Source organism: Vombatus ursinus, unplaced genomic scaffold (genome assembly GCF_900497805.2).
Source record: "Vombatus ursinus unplaced genomic scaffold, bare-nosed wombat genome assembly UNPS02004704.1, whole genome shotgun sequence".
In the NCBI taxonomy this organism is placed as follows: domain Eukaryota; kingdom Metazoa; phylum Chordata; class Mammalia; order Diprotodontia; family Vombatidae; genus Vombatus; species Vombatus ursinus.
Genome location: NW_020944482.1, coordinates 1147494 through 1170778, shown reverse-complemented (window position 1 = coordinate 1170778; position 23285 = coordinate 1147494). Strand labels below are relative to the sequence as shown.

The window sequence follows — 23285 nt, the reverse complement described above, 5'->3', positions numbered from 1 at the left end:
GCCTTAATTAAATTACTTTCCCTCCATGAGCTTGTTTCCTCATCTGTAAAATAAGGAGGTTGGCTGAGACAACCTCTAAGATCAGTTTTAACTTTCAGATACTATGATTATATGCATAAATTCTGGCTCTGCAGGGAAGGGAAAAAAGAAATGCACAGCTTGAAGGATGGGGACTTGAGAAGGTAAAAAGTTCTTAAAGCTCAGTTCTATGTCACTTTCTGTTCAAGAATCTTTACTGGGCCCTATATTTCCTCCAGGTTGAAATACAATCTTCCTTAGCTTGCCATTTTAAAAACTATTGATGCTTTTTGTTTTCTATTCATTGATTTCCCTATGTATGTACTTCCCCAGCCACCCTTCAAGTCTTCCTTTGTAACAAAGATTTTTAAAAAGCAAGTTGGCAGAACCAAGCAACTTAAGAACTGCAGACATTGGTACCGAAACCCGGGAGTCCAAATATTAATTGGACTCTGCTGATCTTCTCCTAGCCACTGGAATAACAGGTAATCGACCTTTTTTTGTTCTCTTCCCTAGACCTTTCTGCTCCTACTGTCTCCCTGGCTGAGAGACCACTGGAGGGCCGAGACGCTGCCAGTGGCATCTGAAGCTCCACTGACCTCTGGGCAGTCAGTCCCACTGTTGACCCTTGTATAAAGAAAGGGACGCCCTTGTACTGAGTCAGTCACATTTTTTTTCCTCTTGTGTGTCTTGGGACACTAAGACAAGCGAGAGGCTGCTAGGAGACTGCTAGGATGGTAAATTCAGGGAAGGAGATCTTAAGGAAAAGTGCCTAGTGTTCCATTGTAACACAGCCTGACCTCAATGTAATCTAAAAAAGTAATTTGTGAAGGGGATTTCTAAACAAGACAAGCTTAGTAAGAAATTTAGTCTCCAAAACTTAAAGAAAAGGCACCTTGCTCTGCTTTTCTCCCTTGCACCCTGGTTTACTGTTTATTGTTCCTTCCCCTTCCCCATGGGATGTTGGGGAGACGGGTAGGTGGGCCTTTGTGCCTGGTTTTCTTTGGGGTTCCCTGTGCCTTGTTGCAGAGTCTCCATGCCCTTCGGACCTCTATGCCTGATTTTCTTTGGGGGTCCCTGTGCCCTGATTTCGAGGTCTCATTTTCTAGCATATGCAGCTCGAAATTCTCAGAAGGATGGGAATGGAGAGTTGGAATGCCTAGGGATCTGATAAGTCTCAAATATAAAACGGACTGGGAACTCCAGCTCGAGGAAGTAAAATGTTATTTGGAGCTGAAAATTGTCACCACATGTCTTATGGATGATAATCTTTTCCTTTAAAGTGCTAAGAGTATTGGGCCTTAGAAATTAAAATGTTACCACTCATGATTATGAATCCAGATCTGATTTGCTCATCTAACTAAGTTAAAGTCACTGGTTGGGTAATTAATTGGTTCTGTTTCAAGTTTTAAATACATGATAATTGCTTGTAGTATGGTTATATTTCTAAATTTTCTTATATTGTGTAATTTGTATAACAATTTCATCATCTGTGTTGTTAGGAAAGCAATTTCTCTTATAATCTAGATGTTGTTAGATTAAGAATTGTACTGTCAGATTATGAGGATGTTAACTAAGACAAGGATTTTTGGAACTACCTAGTCATACAGTGGAATTCCTACTGAGTAAATTTTTAAAAACCTGGTAAACTTTGTTATTGTGATAAGGCTAATTTAGTTGAATATGTTCTTACCTTAGAAAAAACTGAACGTCCCAAGGTAAACACCTTTTGGTATTTAGTAATTTGTGATTATTGAGAATTTTGGTTTTATGGCACTTTGGGGGTTTGTGATACTTAAAAGATATTTTATACCAACTTGGTTTTGATAAATTCCAATCTTTAATGTTTCCAGTTAATTTATTTCATGAAAGTTTAGTGATTATTCCTTTTAACATCAGGATAAATTGTAAGCTTTTTTTTTTAAAGAAAGGGAAATGCCTTTTACAAAGAAATGTTTTGCAAAATCTTTTTGCGTGATTTTTAGGTCTACTAAATTTTCATTTGTAAGCTAATTGGTTGCACTAATCTGATAATGATAACAAATATGTCCAAATCTACTATGAATTTTCCAAGTTTCATTTCTAGGTTTGTCGTGTCCTTGGATCAGCCTTAAATGGGTGCTTTCAGAGAAACAGAATCAATGGTTTGTGCTTCAGGTACCATAATGAGAGATAGAACGAAAATGTTTGTTCCCATAAATTTGGAGCAAACAACTAGAGAAGTAACTAAGTAAAACAGGATACAGTAGGTCTTCTCTGGTTTTGCTGATAGAAGTTAGTTAATCAGAACAAAAGATTCCATAAAATTGAAACAACTGCTAAAAGTAACTAGGTAAAATAGAACAAAGCTGTTCTTACCTTGTTTTACTGAAAGAAGTTAGTAAGTAGGACAAAAGCTTTGCTTAGAATACGCATGCTTAATAGGCTTATAAATATTAGCTTCTCCACTTCCAGGAGGGGCTAAGACACCATTTTCTGAACACGGTATGTATGAAGAGGGAAGAGGACATGTCAAGGAGTAGATGTGTAATAGGCGTACTGGAAAGTTGTACATTCTGGGGTACTCAGCCAGTGAGGAAACAGAGGAGGGACTTTGGGGCTAGGGATTAGAGATAAATAAACACCTAGAGTTGCAACTGCATAATAAACTGGGCTTTTAACTTCAACCCTCCTGAGTCCAAATGAATTATTTCTCACAATTCCTTGGGGGCTCCTCCAGGATACCAAGCATTGCGATGGAGAGGCGATCATCACCAAAGGGCAGGAAGCTGATTTTTATCATGCTCGTTGATTTTTAATGGCCTTGTGGATTGAGGGTGAGTGCCCTTTCTGTCCAACTGCGGGGACCCAAGATTAATTGAAAAGGAAGGATGAACAGAAACCACTGCCACTGCGTAAGCTCATATATGGGGCAAGGTAAGAAAATTTGAACTATTCAGTATTACCTTGTCAATAGGGGAATTATCCTACAGGGGTCTGAGACTGAGAGTGTGAGGTACACTTTGGAAGTACAGGAATGTAGGGCTTTGCTCTGAGGGTGCAAGCTTAGACTTGCAAATCTGAACTTCTAATTAAGAGGTGGATCTTTCACACTCAAAATATCTCAGGAAGATAGGTAGGATAGGAAGTCAGGGAACTAAGGTGCCAGGCAAGGAGAAAGGAAGTTCTCTGGGAAACATCCCTCCAGATAGCCCTTTATGAAGGATGTTGAAACATTGCAAAGATACTTCTTGCACAAGAGGGAAGTATAAAAAGAAAATGATAAAGGATTGCTGTTTTACTTGGTCTAGACAGAGTATTTTACTGCCAGCAGTGTTTTCGCCAAAATACGGAGCAGATGAGGCTTGGGTTATGTCAAATATTAAATGTTTTTTGTGAATAATAAAGATCCTTTCAATCAGAAGGAGTCTGATTATTCCTCCTGCTGGAAAGGAAAGAGTTCTGTCAAATTGTTTCCACTTAAGATGTAGGAAAAAGGAAAATGTGAATGCAAAAAGGAGGAAGATTCTCAGAAATGGGACCTCCTTCTTGCCCTTCTGCCCCCTTATACTCCTTCTATACCCAGAATTTCAGATATGGATTTGATAAATCTAAGGGAAAGACCTGAATTTCAGGAATCAGGATCTGGGTTTTAGGGAAAGAAAGCTGAGAACTTGCAGAGAGATCCAGAAGGTTTAGGGGCATGTAGTGTTCCCACCTTTACTAAATTAAGGAAAGAATTGGAACAATGTCAGAAGGATCTCCAGAATTACCCCCTTCTTTCTAAAGAGAAAGAGGAACCTAAATTATACCCTTTAAGGGTGGTTCCAGTGGGTCAAGGGAAGAGTGGATATTTAAATGCCGCTTTAATAAGTACTGAAGTTAGGAATTTTAAGAAAGAAATGAAATCTCTGACAGAGGACCCAATTGGCTTAGACCAATTTTTAGGCTCCAATTTTTATACCTGGTCTGAAATGATGGCAATTATGAATATATTGTTCTCAAAGGAACAGAGGGGGATGATTAGGAGGGCAGCCCTGAGAGAATGGGAGAGGAATAATCCGTCTGCCCCAGGAGTTCTAGCTGCAGGACAAAAATATCCAAATACTGACCCTATTTGGGACAGCAATGACCCAGTAGATACTAGAAAAATGAGAGATCTGAGACAATTGATAATTAAAGGAGTCAAAGAAGCTGTACCTAAGTCTCAAAATTTCAACAAAATCTTTAAAATTCAACAGGAGAAAAATGAGTCCCCCTCTGCATTCCTGAAAAGACTTAGAGATCAAAAATGAGAAAGTACTCAGGTATGGACCCTGAGTCGAGGGTGACTCAAAGCTTGTTAAAGGTCAATTTTGTCAACAAATTTTGGCCAGACATCCAGAAAAAGATGCAGAAAATTGATAGATGGAGTAAGAAACCATTAGACAAGTTGCTTAAGGAGACATAGAAAGTATTTGTAAAGAGGGAAAACGAAGCAGAGAGCCAAAATCATGGTTTCAGCCTTGGATGAGGTGGTTAAGAGGTTGAATGGGGAAGGATCAGGAAATGGAAGAGGAAAGAGAAAGAAAGGGAGGAAGGCTCCACAAAGAGAATGGATGAGGGCAGGAAGAGGAAAAGGAAGAGGGAGGGGCAGAGGTAGGCCAAATTATAACCGCTTTAATTCAGCCAGATGCTTCTATTGTGGAAAATTTGGACACTTTAAGAGGGAATGTCCTGAACTAAAGGAGGAAGAAAAACTAGCACCTCTCATGATTTTTTTTCTTTGTTTTGTTTTTTTGGTGAGGCAATTGGAGTTAAGTGACTTACCCAGGGTCACACAGCTATTAAGTGTCAAGTGTCTGGTCTGAGACCTAATTTGAACTCAGGTCCTCCTGACTCCAGGGCCAGTGCTTTATCCACTGTGCCACCTAGCTGCCCGGCCTCTCATGATTTTTGATGAGGAATGGGGAGGTCAGGGGCTTCTGAATAGTTGGTCCCACCTGGAGCCCTTGATAAACTTAAAGGTGGGACCATGGGAGGGAGAGGTAGTCTATTTAGTGGACACTGGGGCAACTAGGTCATCTCTGAATTTCAAACAAGAAGGGGTAAAATTTTCTACACAGAAACTTATAGTCTTGAGGGTTAAGAGAGAGGGATTCTCGGTACCCATATCTGAACCTATTAAACTAAAATTAAAAGAAAAAGAGATAATTGGACACCTGCTATTTATTCCTGAGGCAGGGAGTAATTTATTAGGGAGGGATTTAATAGTGAAATTGAATTTTAAAATGGAAGTGTATAACCAGGAAATACAAGTGAAAATAGCATTACTAATAGAAGAAGAGAGGCAAATAGATCCAATAGTTTGGGTTAGAGAAAGCAATACCATGAAGAAAGAAGGTCAAGTGGTGTGGGTGAAGCAATACCCCATTCCCATGGAAGGGAGGAAGGGGCTGCAGCTGGTTATTGAGGGATTAATAAAGGACAAGTTATTGGAACCTTGCATGTTTCCATATAACACTCCAATTTTGCCAGTCCATAAGCCTGATGAGTCCTATTGTTTAGTCTGGGACATATGGCAGTTAATAAAATAGTTTCAGTAAGGCATCCAGTGGTCCCGAATCCTTATACTATCATGGGAAAACTTCTGCACCAGGATGGATGGTTTAGTGTAGTGCATTTAAAGGATGCCTTCTGCACCTGCCCCCTAGCTCCAGAAAGAAAAGATTTATTTGCCTTTGAATGGGAGAATCCCCTTACAAGAAGAAAACAACAATTTAGGTGGACTGTTCTACCTTAAGGATTTACAGAATCCCCAAATTTATTTGGGCACATTTTGGAGCAATTATTAGAAAAATTTCCAGTGCCAAAAGGAATCACTTTATTTTAATATGTAGATGATCTATTGATATCAGGACAAAAGAAAAATAAAGTAGTGGAAGCAACAAACATTTTACTAAATTTCCTCAGGAAGGAAGGTCTTAGCATGTCAAAAAAGAAATTACAATATGTGGAAAAGGATGATTTAGTATTAGTGACTGAATCTTGTATCAATCCTGCCTCTTTCCTTCAAAAAGGAGAGACAGAATATGAAAATTTGGAACATAATTGCCTTGACATCATAAGACTATCAAACAAGTGTATGTCCAGACTTACGAGACATCCCTCTCCATGAGGGGCGTTGTCTTTTCATTGATGGATCTTCCAGAGTAATAGAGGAGAAAAGATATAATGGATATGCTGTCATTGATGGTGAAAGTAACTCTTGAGAGGAATCTGATAGATTACCTAATAATTAGTCAGCTCAAACTTATGAATTATGGGCCCTCAATCAGGCTCTAAAGTTGTTGGAAGGAAAGGAGGATACTATATGTGCCGACTCCAAGTATGCTTATGGAGTAGTTCATACATTTGGAAGAATTTGGTATAAAAGGGAAATGATAGACACCAAAGGGAAGGAATTAATACATGAAGAATTGGCAAAGCAGGTACTGACCAACTTACTGTTACCAGTATCCGTAGTACATGTGAATGGCCACCAAAAAGGAATATTTGAAGCAAAGGGGAACAGATTAGTAGATGAGAAGGCTAAGGAAGACATCTTGCCTATGGAATCTACAAAAATGCATGTGTTAATCCCCCAAGTCCCTGAGACAAAAGTGATCCCTGTGTTTACGGAAGTCGAAAAGAAAGATTTGATTAAATTTGTGGCAATTGAAACTGATCAAGGTCGTTGGTTATTCTAAAATGGGAGAGAAATGGTTAATAAACAAATCATGAGATAAATTTTATCAATTCTACATCAAGGAAGTCATTAGGGAGTGCAAGCAATGTGTGATCTAGCTTTCAGAAAATACCATTTAACTAGATGAGTCAAAGCTTATCCTTTGCCTAATACTAAGGTGGCAAGTGTATCTAAGATAATTTTGGAACATATAATTCCACAATATAGTTTAGTAGAAAATATAGATTCAGACAATGGTAGTCATTTTACACCCTGAATTTTACAGCAAATAATGGATTATTTGGAAATAAATTAGGAATTTCATATCCCTTGGCACTGTCCCTCACCTGGGAAGATAGAAAGGATTAATCAGACTCTTAAAAAAACACATTTCCAAATTAACATTAGAAACAAAATTGCCCAAGACTAAATGCCTTCCAATAGCTTTACTAAGAATTAGAATTTCACCTAGGAAAGATCTTGATGTATCACCTTCTGAAATGTTGTTTGGGTTACCTTATCCAGAAGGGCAGGGAGACATCCCTACTTTTGAGACAAAAGATAGATTTTTGAGGAACTATGTACTGGCACTGTCCACTATATTTTCAGATTTGAGGAAGAAAAGACTTCTGGCTCAGACTCCACCATTGAGATTCACAGTACATAAATACAAACCAGGGGACTGGGTACTGCTCAAATCCTGGAAGGAGACCAAACTTCAGCCTGACTGGGAACGACCCTACCAAGTGTTGCTGATCACAGAAACAGCAATCTGGACAGCCAAAAAGGAGTGGACACATTATACCAGAGTCAAAGGACCAGTGGATGAACCCCAGGAATGGACTATTCAAAGTTGCCCTGATCCGGGAAGGAAGGGGATATCAAAAGACCCTGGATTGATCATTCTTGTGTTTACAGTATTGTTTCTTATACTTGTAGTAATATTCTTGGTAGCCATTTGCGAGAAACTTAGAGAAGGGATCCATTTATTGAAAGAGCTAGTTAGGGATGATAGGTGTAGGGCTCCTGTGTGTGTAGTATTAGGAATTATAAAAACAGCTATATAGAGAATTATGGCAGAACTTCGCAAATACTTCCATTGTCATATTTAGTGATAGCAGTCCTAATCCTCCCTGGTCTGGCCCATCCTGTGCCTCTTCCCATTGCCTTTTTACAACTAGCCAAAATAGTGACTAACACTTTCGACCTGAGCGGTTATTGGGTCTGTGTAGATCCTGAAACAGCGGAATTGTGGCCATGGTACCCAGTACCTTTGAGTCTGGGTTGGATATTTAGTAACCTGTCAGAGGTAAGGAGTGACACTGGTTTCTGGAACCAAGCAGAAAAACATAGTTGACCCTTGGTTAGGAGTGTTTGAGGACAATATTGCCTGAACCAAACAGGAGCAGGAGAGAACCAGGGAGAAAGTGGCTGTGAGTAGACCTTCTCCTGGGGAGAGGACTGTAGAGGAGAAAGTGGTTGCCCCATTAATTGCACAAAATAGAGAGATCAAAGGAGTAGTATACATATTAAGTGTCCCAACAGTACTTGGCTCTCCTGCTCATCTGAAGATGGCACACCTAGTGGGGATTGTAGTTACACCCACCTACCTTTTAATTGGACAGAAGTATGTTATATTGGATTAGTAAGATCAGCCTTTTTCTTTTTAGAAGGACCAAAGGGGCATGACCTTGGGATCCCATTATATGATGATTTCCAAAGACAGAAAAGAACCTTAGATACCAGCATTACCCAGTCAGGAGATGCCAGTGGTTGGGGGAATGAATGGCCACCTGAAAAAACAATTCAAACTTATGGACCAGCAACTTGGGCCCAAGATGGGAGGTGGGGATATAGAACTCCCATCTATCTCCTTAATAGATTAATTGGGCTCCAGACAGTGGATTATTTATAATTATAACTATATAAAATTATAACTTACCAAACTGCACAGAACTACCTGCTGATCAAGCCACCTAGACATGGGCAGCTGTGTATCAATATAGATTAGTATTAGATTATCTTCTAGCAGGAGAAGGGGGAGTTTGTAGAAAATTCAATATGAGTAATTGCTGTCTACAAATTGATGATAATGGGCAAATAGTTAAAAATCTGGCTACAAAACATTCGTAAAGTGGCACATGTGCCAGTTCAAAAGCGGAAAGGATGGTTTGACTCAAACTGGTTTAATTGGCTGACAGGGTCATGGTGGAAGCAACTTGGAATGATAATTATGTTGGGATTAGAGGGATTATCATTTATACCTTGCTTGATTCCTTTACTGATAAGGCTTATTTCAGTGTGGTAGAGGGGATGCAAATTGTTAAGTTGCTCAGTTGTGGTAGTAAAAAGAAAACCCAGTTCTAGAGAAGAAAGGGAGGAGAAGGAATGTTTAAAACTTCTGGAAAATTTTGAGAAAAGGGCTAAAAAGGAAAATAAGAAATTATGGAAACAAAACCCATATTAAAAGAGAGAGGGAGAAATTGAGAGATACAACAAAAACATTTGTTTCTACAAAATTGAAACAACTCCTAGAAAAGTAACTAAGTAAAATGGGATACAGCTCCTCTTAACCTTGTTTTGCTATTAGAAGTCAGTAAGTAGGACAAAGGTTAAGCTTTGCTTAGAGTGCTTAAGAGCTTGTGAATACTAACTTCACCTCCAGGCGGGGCTAAGATGCCATTTTCTGAACATTTGATGTATATAGAAGGAGGAAAGACATCAAGGGGTAATGTGTAATAGGCGTACCAGAAAGTTGTACACTCCAGAGTACTCAGCCAACGAGGGAAACAGAGGAGGGACTTTGCGGCCAAGATTAGAGATGGTGAACTCTTACTCTGGTACAGTGTGTCCTATTCAATAGGACACCTATGTCCTATTGAATATGTCCTATTGTCCTGTTGAATTCAATAGGACACCTATGTCCAACTACGTAATAAACTGGGTTTTTAACTTTATCCCTCCTGAGTCTGAATGAGTTATTTCTTACATTAAGGAGTTTTGAAACAACCTCCTTATAATCTTGTCTCTCCCTTCCCCCCATTCCCTCCCCTGAGTCAAGAGGGTATCTCATCCAGGGGATTCCAAACAGCCCCAGGTTTTTCTGTTAATCCCTCTCATCCCAGATCAGATTAGAAAAAGAGAGTTTCACCCTTCCACTCCCACCTGCAAATTCACCTTCCCCTACCTGGCTAAAGGAAGGAAGGGGAGGGGCAGCACCTACAGCCTGGAAATATCTTCCAGCACACAGCCTAGGGAGAGAGTGAAAGAGGATGGGTCAAGGTAAAGAAGCCACCCAGTCAGCGTCTGCACGTGGTAAGCCAGCCCATTTTTCTATCAATAATTTTCATATGATCTGGAAACACAACTGTCATCTGAAGTTTATTGTTTTGTGTTACAGTTAAAACAATTTGGTTATCACTTACAAGAATTGTATTGTTTTAATGCTAAAACCTAAAGCTGGTAATTGATTACTTAGCTCTAAGGAGTTTGTTTGGATTATGGAGTTCCTAAAGGAAGAACTTAGCTTGCTGAGAATTTGCAAGTATATAGAAATGATCTCTAGTGATTGGCTTTTGCATAGGGACAAGTTTAAATTTGAGATGTGAGTCCTGGTAAACTTTCAATTAGTTACACTTGACATCTGAGGCAAAAGCTCTTGGGACTATAATGAATTGTGTTTTGAGTTGTCTGGATCATAAAAATCCATCTATAATCAATAGTCAATAGAGAAATGCCACAAGCTACTCAGAGGGAATGTGACTGTTACAAGTGGAGGTCTGCATCTGGAAAAGCTGAGAGGACAGTCTTAGCCTCAGCCTAGGATGGAAGCCTCCTGACTCAGTTTCCCTATTATGTTCCTTTGAAAAAGAATGCTTCCCACCTGACTATTCCTGAGTATGGCTATGAGATGGAATTGATACTACATGATTGGAAAACTGTGATGTCCTTGTTTTCCCTTTTTATGGCATATTTCTGTAATCAAAGCAAGTAGTCAGTAAAAGATGTGAGCACAATGCAAGTATATGAAATCTTGCTATTTTCAATCTGAATGTGTAGTCATCCCGTATCCCAAACAGTTGGGTAAATTAGTACTTCTGCACAGTCACGTGAAAGAATAAATCCCTGAAATATAACATTCTTTCTGAATGACATGGGAATAATTAAAAAAAGGGGGCAAGAAGTTTGTGAAACAAAGGTACAAACACAATGTTGAATCATTATCTCATAGACTAAGCCTGGGATAAATCTGAACTACTATAATAAAATGTGTGTTTAAGATCTGAGCTATTCAGCCTAAGATTGTATTCCTTGTTATTATATTTTTTTTGGTAAGGCAATTGGGGTTAAATGACTTGCCCAGAGTCACACAGATAGTGAGTGTTATGTGTCTAAGGCCAGATTTGAACTCAGGTCCTCCTGACTCCAAGGCCAGTGCTCTAACCACTGTACCACCTAGCTTCCCCTACTTTCTGTTTCTTAAGCAACTTAGTATATGGATATTTGGCCTAGACATCTGCCTGTTGCTAGACATATGTCTGTATGGAATAAGGTCCTTAAATGTTTCAAAATGATGTAAGAATAATTGGGTATTGTAGAACTGATTGAGGGACCTAGCTGTTATTCTGTTAACTACTGAAACTAAATCAGAGACATCTTCAGTTTGGGGAAAAGAATTTCAGGGCAATTTTCTTGGAGGGAGGTAATTTATGGAATATTTTTGCATTAATGGAAAACTCAATTTCATTTCAAGTTTACTACTATTATAGAAATAATACCTGTTTATGCTGTGTGTCCTGTGGTACAAACATGTTTTATTGTAAACAACTTGTTCATATGCACTGTTTTGGAATTAATTACCTACGGATCCTCCCAAGTCTTTTATGATAATTGGAATGAAAGTCAGCCTCTTAAAAGTAAATTCATTTGTATAACTATTAAACTCCAGAGTAGAAAGCCTTCTACCTGCAAAAGTGTTATTACTTATATTTACATGTATAGGGTAGGATCCTCAATAGCATCTAACCCTCCTAAAGGAATTGGAATCAGAGTGGGAACTTTTAAGAAATATTTGAGGAAATGACAAGATCAGATAATCCTGCATGTCAGAAGGAAATAATAGTATCATGGGGTTCTTGGTTTCTTTCTTTATTTTCCTCTTTTCTGACCTCACTTTTGATGCTCATTCAAATAGACCCAAATAGGGTCCCGCATATTGAACTTGCTTGTCAGATTTATGTCTCGTAGACTATTGGCTGTCCACTTGTAGATGGTCATGCAAAAAGGATGCCTGTCCCACATTCTCCTCATCCCTTGGAGGATGCTTCTGCCTCATTTTACTCCCTTCCCCACCCCCACTCAGGTAGGAACAACTAGCTCCTTTGTTCCTCTCCCAAAAGCATTTGGGTGAATAGTGAGGCAGACAGGAGTGCTGGAGGCAAATGAAGCAAGCAGTGTGCAGGATGTGAGATATGAGATAAGATGCTAGGTGTGACTAGTCAGAGGAGTGATGAAAGAAACATTGAGAGGCAGCTGGGTGGCACAGTGGATAGAGCACTGGCTCTGGAGTCAGGAGGACCTGAGTTCAAGCCCGGCCTCAGACACAATACTTCCTAGCTGTGTGACTCTGGGCAAGTCAGTTAACCCCAACTGCCTTACTAAAAAAAAAAAAAAGAAAAAGAAAAAGAAAAAAAAAGAAACATTGAAGGCCCTCACCATGGACTTATCTGTGTGCTTTCTAGCTATGCCATGTCCTGGTCCCACCCTGAACCCCTTCTTCTGTTCCTAACTCACCTTGTGCCTAGAGGTAGGCCTGCTTCCCCAGGACTGGAAATCTAATGCCTTAATTCAAATAGGGAACTCTGTAGGGTAGGGCAGAGTGTGTAATTGCTGGATGTGTCACCACCATTCCCAGGACACTAGTTTACTCCTCATAACTCTCCACTTATTCCCTGAAAACCCTGCATGGAATTTATCCTTTAAGCATTAGAACTCCATACTCAAAAGATACTACAGGCAGCCTCTTGGCTGCAAGACATCCATTCCAGCCTAATATCTCCCTCTACCTCTTTCTGGGGGTTGTGGTTCCTCTCCCTTCTTTCCTCCATTCTGACCCTGTTACTAATCATTTTATTCACTCTTATATTTGATCCATGCTTGTTTAACCTCCTGGTTTGCTTTGTGTCTTGTCACCTGCAGAAATTCCACTTTTACCTTTTAGGATATCAACCCCTGTGAGGGACTGTCTGATGTTGGCAGCTACCAGGTTGGGCGCTGTGGCAAGGGTAGGATAAGATCTGGGTATTTTGGAAGTCGAGGCAGGGGCTGTGGTAGGCAGAGTCGTGGTGAACTGGGATGGGCTGGATACGGAGAAGCCCTGAGGCAGTGGGCAGTGCTTGTGAGATAAGCTGGGTGCAAGGAAGTAGCCGGAGCTTGAGCTCCTGAGGCAAGGGGCGGTGCCACGTGGGAGTGGGACGGCAGAGGACTGAGTTCCCTTTGCTTAGTCCCCTCCCTACATGCAACGTCATCCCCAGACACCTCATGTGACCTTCCTGACTTCCTGGGTCCCTTTGTGCAGCACTGACCCCAGACCCCTCCTGAGTCTGACTTCCTAGGTCACGTACTCTTGTCTATGCGCCATTCCCAGATGCCTCCTCCCTGTATCCGGTCCTAGCCTCCTACGTCACTCCCTCCCCCTTGGTGTGCTAAACTCAGACAGCCCCTTCCGGTATCTGACCCTACAATCATTGGCTAGTAAGCGGGCTGGGGAGGAGGGGCTAGGTAGTTAGTTAGGAACAAGCGTGGGCAGATCACACGCTCTCTCTCCTGGCTCCTGCCCTGTTGCTCTGGCCTTGCTGCTTGGGCTTGCTATGATGGCTTGCTGTGTTGGCCTCTGAATAAAGCTCTGGTGTTGGTGCCTCCCGATGGCTCATCTCTGTGTGGTTATCCGGCAGAGGACCGAAGACTCGAGTGTGAGTAAGACTCTGGTAGTGTGCTTCTTATAGGAGGAGCGGGTACCGGCGTACGGCCGGCAGAAGGTCAGCGTGCGGCCAGTATAAACCCCTACCCTTGATGTCCCCAAATGGTTTGCCTGTCTCTACCCTGGACTCAGCTGGCACTGCATTCCTCACTCTCAAACTGACCATCCCTCCTCAACCTATTCTTGGCCCTTAAAATGGACTCTTCACTCCTGTTCAACAGAAAGCATGTACTGAAGACAATGATCTTTGCCCCTTTTCCCAAAAGATTTCTCCTGCCTAGTGGTTGAGTGGGGAAATGAGATAGATATAAACAGTGCCCTAAAAGCTTAAAAAAAAAAAAAACTGAGGGTTGGTTTTCCAGTACCTGGTGAGGTCCCTCCTGAGCTTAAGGGCATCCTAGAGGCTCTTCCCCTTGTCTTGAGATACTATAAAACTTCCCCCCTATCCTGGACCATAAAAATTCCTTGTCTCCTCATACTGAGTCATAAAATTTCCCCTGTTTTATCCTGGGTCCCCTATCCTGTCATCCATCTTCCTCATCCTGTGTCATGACAATTCCCCCTTATCTTCTAAGATAAAACAGGCCCCGTCCCTCTGTAAGTTGCTAGTCATCCTTCCAAGTCTAGTCTGCTGCTTTTGCATCAATAAAGCTCCCAATGGTTACAAAGATGGTCTAAATGAATTCTTTCATAGCTGAACCAGCTTTCCCAACTCTAAACCTCAACAACATGACTGTGCAATACTCCAAACCCCTAGTTCTCTACCTTTGATAAAGGAAGGAAGATTCAACTTGTCATTGAAAACCCTCTACATTCTGATTCCAGTCTACCTTTCCAGGCTTATTTCACATTATTCCATTATAGGCACCCTGTTTTCCACCAAAACTGGCCTACTTGCTCTTTAGACCTGAGCATTCCTTATTCTACATTTGTGCCTTTGTATATGCTATCCTCCTTACCTTTGCCTCTTATATTCCTTAGCTTCCTCCAAGACTTACTTAGCTCAAGTGCAACCTCCTATGAAAAACCTATTTTGAGGCTCCTTCCCCTAGCTGCTAGTTTTCTCTCCTCAAATTATCTTCTATTTACTTATCAGTGTACATATTATATCCCTTTCCCCAACCCTCACCCCTTGATTTACCAATGAAATCCCAGTCCAGTCTCTATCCCTGAGTTAAATTGAATTGAGAATAAAGGTAGAATCCTAGAGAATTAGAGCAGGAGTGATCAAGAAGGGAACAAAAGAAAGTGAAAATGTTTGGAAATCGAAGAGCGGAAAGGATGTGATGAAAATTTTAATTAATTAGTTAAGCATTTAGCTTTACTTAAGAATATATATGTATGTATATATAGATATAGATATAGATATAGATATAGATATAGATATAGATATAGATATAGATAGATAGAGGGTACAGGGTGAGTTGAACTTAAGCTAGGAAGTATTATGTGTCTGAGGCCGGGCTTGAACTCAGGTCCTCCTGACTCCAGGAGGAACTTAAGCATCTTAGCTATATGGACATGAAAAAAATCAGAAAAGAAATATCTGTACAGATATGGATATTAGTTTATATTGTAACTCACTGATATCTTAGGCTGAGAAGGGGGAGGACTTTTCAAATGTAAAGTGTTTGTTTATGTGGTTTATCCAGATTTGGTGAAGATGAAATTTACTCTTACAGTATTCAGAAATGAGTGTTACATAATTATGACTTTGACAAATTAAAATTTTTCTTCCATGCTAGAGAAAGTTTGCAGTGTTTCTGCTAGTTGAAAGATGAGGGAAAACCCTTGCTTGTCATGCTTCGGGAGAAAAAAAGAGAAAACAGTTTGAACAAAGAGGGAAGACTAGAATATTTGTTGAGAATCAGTGGTTGACACTGAAGGAAACCCTGGATCTCATAAATGATGCAGAAGTCATGGAGGTTTTACTGGATTTGTAAGTAAACCGGGGTGACTTGTGAATATAAAACTTTATCCTTAAGTTATTTACTTAATGGACAAGGGTCTTTTGTCATATGACAGCTGTGACCTACACTCTATCTAATAAATCTCCCTGTTTCCCAAAAGCATGAGAATTATTGTTGAAGAACAGTCTTTAATTATTGATACCTCTCTAATAACATAAGATGGAACGTAAAAAACATCTTGTACCATTTTATGCTTTTTAAATCAAGAATGAATAGGTTGATTAGACATCCTATTGTGAGTATAAAGATTTCCCTGTTCACCTTAAATGAAGTGGTATCTCTCTTCTTTTTAGGGGCAAATTATTCTGCCTGGTTGGTTCATTTTCTCCTTTCCCTGGTAAAGTAAAATAGCATTACAAGGAAATAGTTACATATAGGAACAGCATTATAAATGAGAGATGTGAACAGTTTTCCATTGAAGTTTTTCTTTTTTTATGGTAACTTTATTTATTTTTTTGTTTTCAACATTTACTTCCACAAGATTTTGAGTTCCAAATTTTCACCCCATCTCGCCCCTCCCCCCACCCCAAGATGGCATGCATTCTAAATACCCCTTCACCTAGTCTGCCTTCCCTTCTATCTCTCCCCCCTTCTCTTATCCCCTTCCCCTTCAATTTTCCTGTAGGGCAGGATGGATTTCTGTACCCCATTTCCTGTATTTCTTATTTCCCAGTTGCATGTGAAAACATTTTTTTTAAACATGTGTTTTTAAAACTTTGGGTTCCAAATTTTCTCCCTTCCTCCCTCCCCACCCACCCTCATTGATAAGGCAAGCAACTAAATATAGGTTATATATGTGCAGTTATGCAAAACAGCTCCATAATAGACATGCTGTGAAAAACTAACTCTATTTCCCTTAATCCTATCCCACCCACCCATTTATTCTATTCTTTCTTTTGACCCTGACCCTCCTCAGAAGTATTTGCTTCTGATTACTCCCTTTCCCAATCTGCCCTCCTCTCTATCATTCCCCTACTCTCTTGTCCCCTTCCCCCCCCATTTTCCTGTAGAGTAAGACAGATTTCCACACCCAATTGAGTGTGTATGTTATTCCCTCCTTAAGTCAAATCCTATGAGAATAAGATTCACTCATTCCCTCTCACCTTACCCCATTTCCCCTCCACTGTAAGAGCCTTTTCTTTTCTGGTTTTGTTTTTTTTTTTGTGGGATAATTTACCCCATTCTACCTCTCCCTTTCTCCTTCTCCTAGTATATTCCTCTCTCACCCCTTAATTTTATTCTCCAGTTATTACCCCTTCATTTTCAACTTACCATGTGCCCTCTATCTATCTATATCTATATATACATACATATAATTTTTTCCCCTCCAACTACCCTAATACTGACAAAGGTCTCATGAGTTACAGATATCATCTTTCCATGCAGGAATGTAAACAGTTCAACCTTAATAAGTCTCTTATGATTTTCTCCTTCTTGTTTACCTCTTCATGTTCCACTCGAGTCTTGTATTTGAAAATCAAATTTTCTATTCAACTCTGGTCTTTTCATCAAGGATGCTTGAAAGTCCTCTATTTCACTGAATGACCATTTTTTCCCCTGAAGGATTATACTCAGTTTTGCTAGGTAGGTGATTCTTGGTTGTAATCCTATCTCCTTTGCTTTTCTGAATATTATATTCCATGCCCTGCAATGGAAGAAGCAGCTAAATCTTGTGTTATCCTGATTGCGTTTCCACAATACTTGAATTGTTTCTTTCTGGCTGCTTGTAATATTTTCTCCTTGACCTGGGAACTCTGGAATTTGGCTACAATATTCCTAGGAGTTTTCCTTTGGGGATCTCTTTCAGGAGGAGATCAGTGGATTCTTTCAATTTCTATTTTACTGTCTGGTTCTAAAATATCAGGACAGTTTTCCTTGATAATTTCTTGAAAGATGATATCTAGGCTCTTTTTTTGATCATGGCTTTCAGATAGTCCAATAATTTTTAAATTCACTCTCCTGGATCCATTTTCCAGGTCAGTTGTTTTTCCAATGAGATATTTCACATAGTCATCTATTTTTTTCATTCTTTTGGATTTGTTTTACAGTGTCTTGATTTCTCATAAAGTCACTAGCTTCCAATTGCTCTATTCTAATTTTGAAGGAAGTATTTTCTTCAGTAAGCTTTTGGACTTCCTTTTCCATTTAGTCAATTTTGTTTTTTAGGGCATTCTTCTCCTCATTGGCTTTTTGGACCTCTTTTGCCATTTGGGTTAGGCTATCTTTTAAGGTGTTATTTTCTTCAGTATTTTTTTGGGTCTCCTTTAGCAAGCTGTTGATTTGTTTTTCATGATTTTCTTGCATCACTCTCAGTTTTTCCTCTACTTCTCTTACTTGCTTCTCAAAATCCCTTTTGAGCTCTTCCAAGGCCTGGGACTGATTCATATTTTTCTTGGAGGCTTTGGATGTAGGAGCTTTGGCTTTGTTGTCTTCTTCTGGTTGTATGTTTTGATCTTCTTTGTCACCAAAGTAAGATAATATAGTCTAACTCTTTCTGCACTGCTTACTCATGATCCCGGCCAATTACTTGAGTTTTAAACTCTTTATCAAAGTAAAAGTCTGCTTCCAATGTGAAGAGTGTACTGTCCCAAGCTTCAGGGGTTTGTACAGCTGTTTTCAGAGCTACTTCTAGGGACCTGTAAATTTTCAGTTCCTTCAAGGTGGTATGATTAGGGGCAAGGTGTTTCCTCTCCACTGCCACAACAAGCTCCACCACACCAACATTCCTCCTCGCCCCAGGACCGCCCCTCAGAACTGTGACCCAGATCCAAGCATCGGTAAAGCAAGAGATTCCTGCCTCAGCACTGGCAAAGAGATCCCTGCAATCCCCCTCTGATCAGCCACTCCATTTCTCCTCAGTCTATGGGCTGGAAGCTCAGGAAGCACCCGCGGCCCCAGGCTGCACTCGAGACTTGAGGCTGAGACCTAGCTCCTCTCTCACCGCAGTCACAGACTTTTCCCACTGACCTTCTAAGTTGTCTTCAGTGTTTGTGGGTTGAGAAGTCTGGAAACCGCCACAGCTGCCTGCAATTCAGTCTTCTGAGGCCTGCTCCAGGGTCGCTGCAGCCTTCACCCCCACACCGAACTGTGCTCCTCTCCCAGACTGGCGCGACGTACCTTTCTGATCAACCATCCAGGCTGTCTTTGGCTGGAAATTTGTTTCACTCTGTCTTTTTGTGGGTTCTGCTGCTTTAGAATTTGTTTAGAGCCATTTTTTTATAGGTATTTGGAGGGCTTTGGGAGAGAGCTCAAGACAGTCACTGCCTTCCCTCAGCCATCTTGGCTCTGCCCCCCCATTAAAGTTTTTCAAGGCCCGTGTGATGGCAGAATATGGAATGTTATAATGTCATTTTGAGACAACATTGGTCAGGGATTTGCTGTGTTCTGTACTGATTATGGCATTTACCACGAAGTGGTAGTTATTTGTGTACATCATTTTCCTTATGAGATTGTAAGCTCCTTAAGGGCAGGGTTGACATACATCTTTTTTTAGCCCATGCTTGCACATAATAGATGCTCAATAATATTTGTTTAAATGAATAAATGAGAGTGACTTTTGTATGTACCTTATGACTGACTGGTCTCCTTATTTTATAGACAAACCATCTTCAGTTTTGTTTTTCTCAAATTTTGTGCAGTTGTATTACCTAATATAAAACTTAATAGAAGAAAAGAATTTAAGAGGTATAAGCAAATGAAAAAATTAACATTTGTAGTACAGTTATACAAAGATTTCAGGGTCGCTTATAATTAAATTTGTATCACACCAATAAAATAAGATCATAAATAATACAATTTTCACAATTAATATGAGCCATTGTAACAGTAAATAATGCCTGAGTTGTGTTCTTATACATTTAGCTAAATTCAACAAATATTGATTGAGTGAATACAATTAAGTACAGCATCGTATTTATATAGGCATTAAGGTATACAAAAGCAGTATGGTTCCTGCTCTCTAGGAGCTTACAGTTTAGTTAGGAAAGCAATATTTATTCAGAACAAGCACTATTTATTATATTTCTCCTGTGTCCAGGGCATTGTATTAGGGAAAGATGAGGAATTTGGATGAGATGTAGTCACTGCTCTCCAAGAGCTTAAAATCCAATGGGATAGAAAACACTAACATAGATAACCAAAATGCAAGCAAGTGCTAGGCTTGAAGTCAGGAAGAATTGAATCTGAAACCTGTTATTAGCTGTGTGACATTTTGGACAAGTCATTTAAATTCTCAGAGTGCTGATTTCCTCATCTATGAAATGAAGATAATAATAACATTATAGGATTGTTACGGTGTTCAATTAAATAATGTATGTAAAGTACTTTTTGGACTTTTAGGTGATATAAATATCAGTTATTACTGTAAGTATAAAATCAAGTGCATGTAAGATCTGAGAAATTAGGTTGTTACAAACCTGGGTAGAGAATCAGAGGTTCTTAAGGGTTTTTAAGGACTTGACCTCTTTGGGGCTTAGTTTATTAAGGGGGTTTGCACTAGATGATCTTTGACCTCAGCTCTAAATCTATAATCATATGTACATATTTTCTAATGGTACCAACTGCTAGGGCAGCTAGATGGCTCAGTAGACAGAGCTCCAGACATGGAATCAGAAAGACTCGAGTGCAAGTGTAAGTTCAAGACACATAGCTGTGTGACCCTGGGCAAGTCACTTAACCATTTTTGCCTCAGTTTCCTCATATATAATAGGAGCTGGAGAAGGAAATGGCAAATCACTCCAATATCTCTGCCAAGAAAATCTCAAATGGGGTCACAAAGAGTTGTACATGACTGAACACTACCATCAACAATTGTTCACTAAAATCATGGATTTTTGTAAAGTTAATTGAGAACATTTGGCAGAATATGACTGTATTACTTTTAGTACTGTAGAACTAACTACCACATATGCTTCTTTGGGAAAATATACTCATAATTTAATTCAGCCAACTATAACTGAATACTTTGTGGGGGTTTTTTTTGTTTTTGTTTTTTGTTTTGAGGCAATGGGGGTTAAGTGTCTAGGGTCACAGAGCTAGCTGGTAAGTGTTTGAGGCCAGGTTTGAACTCAGGTCCTCCTGACCGGTGCTCCATCTACTGCGCCACCTACCTACCCCAAAATGAATACTTTGTGCAAGGCATTCAGATTATAAAAGGCTAAATAGGTTTTTATTTAATCCTGGAGGAAAAGGGAACCATTGAAGTTTATTAAATGGGGGAGGTAATGAGGTCAAACCTTCACGTAGAATAAAGAGTGACTTGAGTCAGAAGACCAGCCAGCAGATTATTGTAATAGCCCAGATATGAGAGAGTCCTGCAGAAGGGTAATTGCAGTGTCAGGAGAGAAGGTGGCATATACAAGAGATGTTGTGAAAGTAGAAACAATAGGACTTGACAACTGATTCAATATGATGGGTGGAAAAGAGTGTGAAGAGTCAAAAATAACACCTGAGTTGTGAGCTTGGTTGACTGGGAGGATTACTCTTGACAGGGAAGTTGTGAAATCAGGGAGAATTTGGGGGAAAGATAATGAGTTAAGCTTTGGACATGTTGCATTTAAAATGCATAATAGACATCCATTTCTAGATGTCTAAAAGACAGTTGGAAATATGAGAATAGAGATTAGAAGAGAGCTTATGGAGAGAGCTAGAGCTGTAGATCAATTAGTCATTGCATAGTGATCATAATTGAGACTAGGAGAGCTGTTGAAATTAGTAAGTGAAATAAAATAGAGGGAGAAGAAAAAAGTCCCTGGACAGAGCCCTCACCATTGGCAAGCATGACCTAGACAAAGATTCAGCAAAGGAAACAGGGAAGCAATAGTCCTATAGGTAGTAAGAGAGCCAGGAGAGAACAATATCCAAAAACCTAGAGAAGAGATTATCAAGGTGAAAAGAGTGATCAGCAGTGTCAAAGGCTGCAGAGAGGTTAAAAACAATGAGAATTAAGAAAAGGCTGCTAGATTTAGCGACTAAGAGATCATTGGTAACTTTGGAGAGAGCAGTTTCAGTGAAATGATGAGGTCACACACCAGACTGCAAGAAGAGAGTGAGAGGAAAGGAAGTGGAGGGCATCTATTCTAATAGACAACCTTCTCTAGGAGTTTAGTCACAAAAAGAGAGGGGAGATATAGGACAATAGCCAGCAGGGATGGATAAATCAAATAGAGTTTTCTAAGAATGAAGAGAGAAACAAGCATATTTGTAGGTAGTAGAAAAGGAGCCAATAGACAGCAAATGATTCAAAATTAGTGAGAGTAAAAAAGACAGGATGGAATGGGATCACTTGTGCATGTAGAGCAGTTTGCTTTGGCAAGGAACACAGCCACCTCTTTATGTGAAACAGGTGTAAAGGAATTTTTTAAGAGTTTGGCTAAAAAAAGAGGAAATACATAGGACAATAGCTTGAGGGGATGGTAGAATGTAGTTTAGGGCTTTTTAAGGATGAGGGAGACTTGAACATGTTTGAAGGCAGTAAAGAAGGACCTAGTAGATAGGGAAGATTTGAAGGGGAGATGAGTTGATGAGGTACAGTTTGCTAAACTTTGGCGTTGACAAGAAGGAGGGTTACCTCTTTGTCAGAGACTGGAGAAAAAGAGAAAACAGTAGGAATGATGTCAAGGTGTTTTGAGATGGAAATAAAGGGGGAAGAGGGTGCCTAATATTCTCAGTAAAGTGAAATATAATGAATCAATTAGAGAGGAACAAAAGGACTGTCTGCTTCAGTGAGGTCCCATCTGAAGTTGGACAACATGAATTCATAATATACCCACTTAGCAAGGTTTGTGTGACTTGTTTCAGCTTGATTCAGTATTACGTGAGTGGAGGGGACAGATGGGAGTAATCCAGGGCTTAGGTTTGGCAAGAGATAAGTGGTTATAGGACTAGGGAAAGAGAGATTTGACAGGAGAGGAGTGTAGAGCTGAAATGGCTAAAAATAGGGTTTAGATTGGAAAGTGAAATCAGAACAGTGCTAACTGGTCTGAGAAAGTACCAAGGAATTAGTACTGAGTCAATGAGAATATGGCTTGAGCCTTTTCTGCCTGGGCTAGTCAGTTCTTGGGGACAACTTCCTTGTTTTTTTGGGAAAGAACAAGCTTAATTTACATGGGAGCAGGAGTAGGGATTATCTTATTTCTCCACTCCTCTATCTTACTTCCAACTATTCCGAGTAGAGGTAGGGTGAGATTGCTAACAAAAGGGATTAATGGTTAAACTGGGTAGAAATTTTCCCAGCATTGTGCCCTGAGACAAGCTAAAGGAAGAAAAAAGGAGCTATTGGTGGGACTTCTTTCTCACCAACTATCTCAAGTCAAGTCAACAAGAATTTATTTTACTTTTTTAATGAGTTTTTATTGATGTCTTTTTTATATCACTATAATTTATTGATGTCTTTTTTATATCACTATAATTTCCCTAGTGTCCCTCTACCTATGGGCTATCCCATATTACAAATAATATTTTAAAGACAAAAGACGAAAAAAGTCCTCATAACTAATCAATATATCAGAAAAATCTGAAAATATGTACGATGTATCACACTTTTGGATCTCTCTTCTGTGATGAGAATGTCTTCTCATATCTTTTCTTAAAGCCATATTTATAACTTTGTGATTCTGCAGTTTCACTTTTGACT

The 23285-nt window shown here is 39.7% G+C and overlaps 1 long non-coding RNA gene across 1 annotated transcript; it reads left to right on the top strand.

Annotated features, from left to right (window-relative positions):
- Positions 1-363: 363 nt before the first annotated feature.
- Positions 364-9142, top strand: LOC114027000. The gene is made up of 3 exons (XR_003567192.1): positions 364-503; positions 2738-2934; positions 7313-9142. It is a non-coding gene; the product is annotated as an uncharacterized LOC114027000 (long non-coding RNA).
- Positions 9143-23285: the final 14143 nt, after the last annotated feature.